The sequence below is a fragment of the Zingiber officinale genome, chromosome 4B (assembly GCF_018446385.1).
Source record: "Zingiber officinale cultivar Zhangliang chromosome 4B, Zo_v1.1, whole genome shotgun sequence".
Taxonomy (NCBI): domain Eukaryota; kingdom Viridiplantae; phylum Streptophyta; class Magnoliopsida; order Zingiberales; family Zingiberaceae; genus Zingiber; species Zingiber officinale.
In genome coordinates this window covers 112,107,002-112,116,075 of record NC_055993.1, presented here as the reverse complement: position 1 = coordinate 112,116,075, position 9,074 = coordinate 112,107,002, and the positions used below count along the sequence as shown (strand labels likewise).

General features: G+C 36.6%; 1 pseudogene; it reads right to left on the bottom strand.

Annotated features, from left to right (window-relative positions):
• Positions 1 to 5,103: 5,103 nt before the first annotated feature.
• LOC121978539 lies at positions 5,104 to 8,802 on the bottom strand (annotated as a pseudogene).
• Between the last annotated feature and the right edge of the window lie 272 nt (positions 8,803 to 9,074).

Here is a 9,074-nt window from a genome sequence, read left to right as displayed (position 1 = left end):
GATGATGAAAAAAAAGAGAAAAAAAAGTGTTGAAAAAAAAGGATATAAAAAACAGTTGTCGTGAGTGGAAACTAGCAAGTCACCCCTTTGAGACCGAGTTAGGTTACTGGGGAAATGACTTCTATGATTCTCCTGATATCGAGCACGCCTTTGAGACCCTAGGTTGATTGAGGAATATGAACCAAGTGTGTGGCAGGTAAGTGCCTATCACCGGAAACATTAGGAACTCAATTGGATGACGACTTGACTAGGATAAAGATTGAAACTTGAAGGGTTTTGAGTTACTTATTTGCACTGCGCACAAGAGACTTATGCTTAAGCCATACTTGGTTTGTTTCTATGATCATGTTTCTTAATGGAACTTTTAGATAGAGTTAGAAAAGTGCATTAAGGATTATGATGTATTATTGAATACATGAATCTTGATTGCAATATTTTACTTGAGGACAAGTAAAAGTCTAAGTCTGGGGGTGTGATGTGTGTAGATTTTATACACTTGTTTAGCATGTTTTGATGCACATTCTTATGTTTTATACATGCTTTATCTATGCACTTTCATGTTCCTTGCTTTGCTTTTAGCATAAATACTTTTCTTTGTTCAAAGATCTGCTTTTATGTGTTTTATGCTTTCAGGAGTCGAATTTGGAGAAGAATTGATGTCCGTGGCTGATTCTACAACCAAACGGAGAAAAAAATGACTTTGGCAATGAGTGCCACACGGCCTTGCAAAGGGGAATGACCCTGGCCGTGTGGTTATGACAGGGTTGTGTAGCATCAACAGTAAAGGAGAATGTCTTAGCCGTGTGAAGTTACACGGTCGTGCCACCTTCTTCGGCCAGCCAGTACACGGTCGTGTATGGTTACACGGCCGTGTAGCCTTTCCAGTGACAAAGATTGCCCTGGTCGTATATGATTACACAGCCGTGTAGCCTTTCCAAAGTCGAAGAATGGCATGGCCGTGTGTGCCACACGGCCGTGGAACTCTACCAGAGACAAGAATTGACTAGGCCGTGTGGTTTCACACGGCCATGTAAGCAAGCAGAAGCGGAACATGGCTCGGTCGTGTGAGGATCACACGACCGTGTGACCTTGGCCGAGAGGAGGAACGCCCTGGCCGTGTGGATCTCACATGGTCATGTCCTGGGCCGTGTGGCACCCAAATGTCCTCCTCTATATATAGAGCTTCTTCCTCTTTGAAAAGAGGAGGCTCTCCCTTTGGGGAGATCTATTCTTGGGCGAGTTTCTAGCATTCGGAAGGCGATTTCTGTCCAAGATTCGACTCCAAGAGCGGAGGATTGGTTCCGAAGATCACTCGTCGTATTGAGATAAGCATTCCTTTCTACTTCTTGATTTGAATCGGAATGTCTTTAATCTTCTTGTCTTCGATTCTTTCCTCGCCTTCTATGGAGTAGATCTTTTGTTCTAGGAAGGAGGGAGTATTTGTGATGTAATTTGATGTGAATTCATGGATTTGACATCTTCTTGATTCAAGGATATTGTTATGTTTTATATCAATCAATCTTGTATGGATTGTTGTGTTTTGTGCCTAATTACCATTCTTGATTGGTTGTTTGTATTTCTTGTGGAATCTTGTAGAGGAATTCTCTAAATTGTATGACCGAGGGGCGTCGTGACAGGGCTGCCCCGCTAACGGACATTTTAGGGGATCACCTTTAGGGGTAAAGCAAGAACCTACAAAGAAGTAGAACAGATTGATTTGCTTAACTCTATATCTTAATGTGAATTGATTAGTGATACGTTTCTATGTCATATGACCGAGGGGCGTCCTGACAGGGCTGCCCCGCTAACGGACTTCATAGGGATCATAACTCTTTGATTACTTAAGGTTTAGATGTGAGTCCTTGACTGGTGTTTTCTGCAGGAAATAATCGGTGACTTCTTACAAATACATTTCAATTGAGGGCAAGAATTGGTAGATTGCATTACATCGATAAATATCACAAAGAAACCAAAACTCCTAGAACCTTTATAAAACTAAATTTCTACATTTAACTCTTACTTCTAATCTTTAGTTGTAAATGATCTTTTAATCGTTTGTTTAGCTAATTCGCTTTTGAGACATCTTTAGTGATTATAATCAGCCCCTGTGGATACGATATCTTTTATTATTACTGACGACGTAACTGTACACTTGCGGTGCGTAACAATTACTCAAGATTCACTTGGATAAAATTCTTAAAACATAAAGATGAAACATTTAGCAATTTTTGTAACTGAAAAATAAAAAGACTCAAAAATCAAAAGAATTAGGAGTGATAATGGTGGAGAATTTAAAAACCATAAATTTACTAAATTCTGCTTAGAAAATGGTACCATCAAGAATTCTCATGTCCTAATACACCTCAACAAATTGGAATAGTGGAAAGAAAAAATAGAACTCTCTAAGAAGCCACTCGAATAATGCTTAATGAATACCAATTGCCAAAATAATTTTGGACAGAAGTTGTTAGTACAGTTTGCTATATACAAAATAGAACAATAATAAATAAGAAATACAATAAAACCCTATTTGAAATTTACTATAATAAATTATCAAATATTAAATACTTTAAGGTGTTTGGATGTCCTGTTTACATATTAAATACTAAAGAATAGTTAAGAAAATTTACCTCAAAAGTAGAAAATTAAATCTTTGTTGGATATTCCCTAAAAAATAAAGGATATAGTTTATAATAAAACTACTCTAAAAATTCAGGAAATAACCAATGTAAAGTTTGATGAAATTACTAAAGAATCTAAATCAACTCAACCTCAGTATCAACCAATGGACTTCGTTAGAGCTAGTACTAATATAGTGGGAGCAAGTGAAAACCCAATAGGCGAATACGAGGATGAACCGAATCAACCACATGAAAATGAACAAACACAAATTGAGCCTAGAATAATAAGAGTCAGCTCAAACCATCCAATTGAACAAATTATAGGTGACCCAAACCTAAGAGTTCAGACTAGATCATCCTTTAGAAACTTAAGTCAAATATCCTTAATCTCTAAAATTGAACCCAAAACAATAGAAAAATTCCTACTTGACCTAGACTGGATTATAGTCATGCAGGAAGAACTGACTCAATTTGAAAGAAATGAAGTCTCAGACTTAGTACCACTCCCTGATAATAAAAAGGTAATAGAAATAAAATGGGTATTCAGAATAAACTAAGTGAAAATGGGAAAATTGTTAGAAACAAGGCTAGACTAGTAGTTAAAGAGTTTAGTCATGCAGAGGGACTTGACTATGATGAAACATATGCTCTAGTAGCCAAACTTGAGTCTATTAGAATGCTACTGAGCTATGCAACCCATAAAGGATTTAAGCTTTATCAAAAGGAAGTTAAATCTACTTTTTTAAATGGGCTAATAAAGGAAGAAGTCTATGTAGGTTAACCACCTGGGTTTGAAAGCCTAGATCATCCTAACCATATCTTTAAACTAAAGAAAGCCTTGTATGGTCTTAAACAAGCACCTAACGCCTGGTTTGAAAGGTTGACCTCCTAACTAATTCTCAAAGGGTTCAACCAAGGTCAAATTGATCCAACTATATTTGTCAAATTAGTCAAACAAGATATCTTTATAGCCCAAGTATATGTAGATGACATAATTTTTGGTTCACCAACTCAGAATTTTTGTAAGAATTTAGAACATTAATGGAACAAGAATTTGAAATGAGCTTACTAGGTAAACTAACTTATTTCTTAGGATTAAAAATTAAACAAATAAATGAAGGAAATTACATTTACCAACAAAAATACATCAAAGAATTACATAAAAAATTTGGATAGAAAAATACCAAAGAAATAAAAACATCAATGGAAACTAACACAACCTTGGATAGTGACCCAAATGGAAAACCCATAGACCTAAAATACTATAGGAGTGTCATAGGTAGCCTTTTGTACTTAACTGCAAGCCGACTTGATATTTTATTTGTAGTTAGTATGTGTGCTAGATACCAAACTTGTGCTAAAAAATCTCAGTTAACTAATGTAAAAAGAATTTTAATTTAGATATTTGAAGGGTACACTAAATGTAGGAATTGGGTACCCTAGAACACCTAATTTTGAACTAATAGGTTACTCTGAATTAGATTATGTCGGTTGTAAATTAGATCGTAAAAGTACAAGTAGTGGATGACAATTACTTGGATCATCACTTGTCAACTAGTTTAGTAGAAAATAACACTATGTTGCTTTATCTACTATGGAAGTCGAGTACATAGCAATGAGTAAGTGTGTAGAACAACTGTTATGGATGATGCACACATTAAAAGACTTTAACTTAGAATATAAAAATATAAAAATCTATATTGATAATATCAGTTCAATTAATTTAACCAAAAATCTAGTGCATCATTCAAGAACCAAACATATTGAAATAAAACATCACTTTATTATAGATCACGTCGCCAAAGGAGACATTGAACTCAACTATCACTACAACAAAAATGTTAAAAGATAACGGATTTTATCCGTTGTCGTAGGCCCTTAAAACTGTTGTAACTGACTGTATTGTTAAAAGTGGGGGTTACGACAACGGTTTTAAACCGTTGTCTTTAAATGAAAAAACAATAGTTTTGCAATGGTTTAAAACCATTGTCTTGAATGAAAACACAACGGTTTAAAATCGTTATTTTTTAGAGCACTTTTAATAACTCTGCCAGTTACAACGATTTTTGGGGCTACGACAATAGTTTTTAACCATTGTCTTTGAGGGCGATAGACAACAACAACGAGTTTAAACCGTTGTCTTTTAAACTATTGTCTTTTAATACCAATATATTAGATTTCTATATAAATATATAATAAAGGTTCATAATCACAAAAGAATGAATATTCCTCATATCAATGTCATTCAAAATGTTACTTATACAAGAATTACAATCACAAAAGAAGAAACATGTTTCATTTTCAAATAAAATTTATCCCAATACAAATAAATAAATAAACTCCATTTACAACTAATGAACAATAGCCAAAAGAGTAGAAACTTGTGATGGTGGTTCATGTCATGTAGGATTGAACTTAATTATTGTCAACCCAAGTCCCATCACAATCTTCAACTTGTAGGATTTCATTGGAACCCTCTTTCTCACTTGCTGATTCTTTTATGACAACCTTTTCCAATATTGTTGATCATCAGTTCCATAATAAATCCAATCTTCCCCACACCAGCTCTATCAAAAAGTCCAATCTTTCCACCCCCTTTATAAGGCACCAGGAGATCAACAACCTATTGATATCAAAAGAAATACACTATTATATATATGAAAAAACTTGTTCTAAAAGAATAATAAACACACATATGTTTTTACAACAGTTACCATATGTGTGCCTTTGTTATTCTTTCAGAGTCGTGAATGGTTCCATAATTTAAAAAGTATACATAAATTTGAGATTTTATTTTTGAACATGCAAAGATCTGGTAATTTAGGTTTTACCTTTACGTTCTGCATCAGTCATTGACCTTGTGTATGACAACACTAAAACAACTTCCAAGTAAATGCAAGTTCTAACAATGCACAATCTACAATTATAGAAATAAAAAAAATCACCAGATCTTGTAAAAACAATCATATAAATAAAAGAAATGTTTATCAGATCTTGTAAAAACATGCAAGCTATTTATGATCAAAAGAGACAAGTTTCAAAATCTTGGACAATTCACTTCAGCAGGTTAAAACTGGATCCAGTCGCTAATCTTGTCTAGTAGGATTGGATGGATTTTGGTTAACCTAGAATTTTCACAAGTTTAACTTGGAAAGAATAGTCAGACCTCCAAGTGAAACCACAGTCCAGATTTTCAATATAGGGGTCCTAACAATTTATAAGGTATGGCACAAATCATGAACAAACTTAAGAGCACTGGCCAACTTACCGACAGAAGTTAGCAAAATTCGAATAGATATACATGTTTGAAATCTAGTTTTGTTTCATAATAGAAATAGATCTTGAGGAAGAGAAGAAGACTTATAGATGATGCAGATACTGGCTTGATCAAAGAGGGGTTGTATCCTTTGATTCGTGCAACTGACTCAGCCATTTGCAACCTTGACACCCTATTTGCTCCGCCCACGTTCAGCAGCAATTGCATTTGCTTGCCATATGAAATGAGAGGTAAGAACAGATGGATCCCTTGTTAGAAGTTGATATTTAATAAATACTTTCAAACACACCGAATGACATGCAAATCCATTTTGCATCCTTGTCACCAACCGAATTTTCTCTCATCAAGTAGAATTTTTTCCTAAAAAAAGGTTAGCAAAGCATCAAATAGCAAGATGAAGGAACAGACAACCTGATATCCACTTTTTAGTTGCAGCCATTATGACATCCACCATATCCTTTACATACACAGGGCAACGAAATTCGTTGTGAAAAAAATTCAACCTTATGACCTTGTTTATTAAGAACACTGTCAATCCATTGCATGAATAGAAGGCAAGAGTATATCAGAATGAAATGAAATATGTAGTTAACAGGAAATGATAACAAGGTGTTATAGAACACTTGTACACAATGACGTTAATGGCATCGACCACTCAGAAAAATTTATAATCAAGAAAAATCAGGAAATTCTATAGGTTTGCATGGCTAAACACTGGAAACATAGTGGCAAGTTAGATTTAGACTCAAGTTTCTCTCGAGTATCTAGAATTAATAACATAAGACCTTAAATACATCCTCCTGATTACATTGTATCTAGCTGATGTAAATGGTTGGAGGCATATCCATGAAATGCTCACCTAGATTGGAAGTGACTTTTCAATCAGTGAAATTGTCTGTGGCCCATATATTATGTTGCTTCTCAAGATGGCATAATTTGAGCAGTGAGCAATGATATGCTGCTTTGCAGCTAGTTTTGTTTTTCCATACATATTTACAGGAACAGCTTCATCCTCTTCTTTGTAAAATGATTTTACCCCTTCATATACTGTAAGTTGACATTGATTCTTAATTGAATGAATTATGAGTAAAAGCCAATCAAAAGCTATTAAGCGCAAAAGCATGAAAACAAGATTGTCACCATCACAAATGTTAATAACACAATCCACTAAATTTTAAAGTTCATGTTAGTCACTTTCCTCAACATAAATCTCAATAGATTGATAGGAAGCATTTTTATGTCAGTCAGAGGTCCCACAAATGAAGGCTGATTAGATTATGGAAAAAAATAAGATCAAGAAAATAATATCTAAAACACCCATCCCTTGCAACTCCATTTAACACGTCCTCTAAGACATAGGTCTGGAGGCCTAAGCAGCAAATCCTATGACATATGTTATCTCCCAGCTGCATTCATAATGCATCAGCTAACATGGTGACAAAAGGCGAATACGCTCATCCCAGCGCCCCCACCAACCCGTCCCAGGGTTAACACGGAGGAGGTACATCAGCTAACATACATGTACAAAAGCTTTCACTTAATCAGGAATGTGAATACAACTCCTTGCAAGTCATCAATCTTAAATCAAGTATGTTGATCCGAGGATAAATGAAACAAAGTAAAAAAATTCTTATCGGAGTAAAAGGAAAGAAGTGATTTCTAATAGTAAAATCTACAAATTTCCAGCTCAGTACATTGAGAAAACTCATCAGATCCTAATTTCACACATGTTTGGGAGACATGGATATATGAGTGAGACATCTGTTGCACAAATAACACAGGGAAAATATAGAAAGCAAGTAACCTTGATCAGTTGATAGATGAACTAGAAGAGAATTGCTATTGTTGAAGCTTGATAACCAATTTACAAGAGAAGATGGCAAGTTTATGGACACAGTAGCTGCAGGATCCATTTCACAAGCACGAGGAACACAGAGCGCAACACAGTTAACAACCACATCTGGCTGAAACAATAGAGAATTGTTTAAACAAATAAATCTTAATCTAGGGGGGGTGTAAAATATCGAAAAAGGGCGAATAACCATAAGGGAATTTTTCAGAATTTTTAGAAATTTTTCGGAAATTTTTCGGAGCTCATATGACAAGTTTACGGGGATAAATATTGGGCCCCGGAAAAGTCTGTTTAGGCTACCCCATTTTAACGAAGAAATGTTTGATTTTTTTTAAATATTTCCTTTTTCTTTTGCTTAATTACTTTTCTCCTCCCCCGTGCCCTCATTCGACGCCTCCCCGACGCCGAACTCACGCCTGATATGCCCTAACCGCAAGTCTCGGTTCCTTCTCCTCCCGCGTGCCTAAAGTCGTGACCAAGAGAAGTCGGCACTTCTCTTCTCTTCTTCACCTCTTCGGCTCCTCCACCCGACGACGCCGTCGCGACGTCTTCTCTTCCTCCCCCGCGTACAAAATCAAGGAATGCCTGAGCTGCTTCCCTTCTCCTCCGCCTGCCAAAGCTTGATCCACAGCCGACAACGGCGTTGCCAGCCGAGCCCTAGATCGGGGGAGATCAAGAACACCGATCGCCTCTTGCGTCGCCGAGCACCCTCTCACATCGCTTGATCGCCACCATTGCCACTCAAGCCTCGCCGACCTTCGCTTCTCTTTCTCTCTGCCTTAGAGCAGCCACCACCCTTCCTTTGCCTAGAACATCGCCAGCATATGAGGTATAGCCATGCCCTAGATTTCCACCGTCGGGTCTTCTTTTTCCACACTACCACCGATCGAGCCAGCGCTGGTTGCTGATCACCAGGTACTTGCCTTCAACCGGCCATCGTCGAAGGTGATCTTCTTGGGTCTATGATCCCTGTGGATGGAGGAATCTTGAGCTAGTTGATTCGCAGGTTCTGCCGGGTCATCTATTCGCTTTTCTAGTGGATCTAATCGCATTGCAAGTTGTGGCTTTCCTCAGTTCCGGCCATTTTGTGGTTGATCAGGTATGTTGTCATCACAGGCGGCTGAAGGAGAAGAAGAGGTAAAGGAATTAGTGGGATACAAGTTTTTGGGAATTTTGCTAAGATAATTGAATAGTGAATGGTTAGGGTTAAAAGAGCTAACCCTAGATGACCTATGGATTTTTATTTGTGGGTTAATCAATAGTTCGGGTTAGTAATTATATTGATTAGGGTTTTCCTTAATCCAGTTAGGGAAGTTTATTTAGA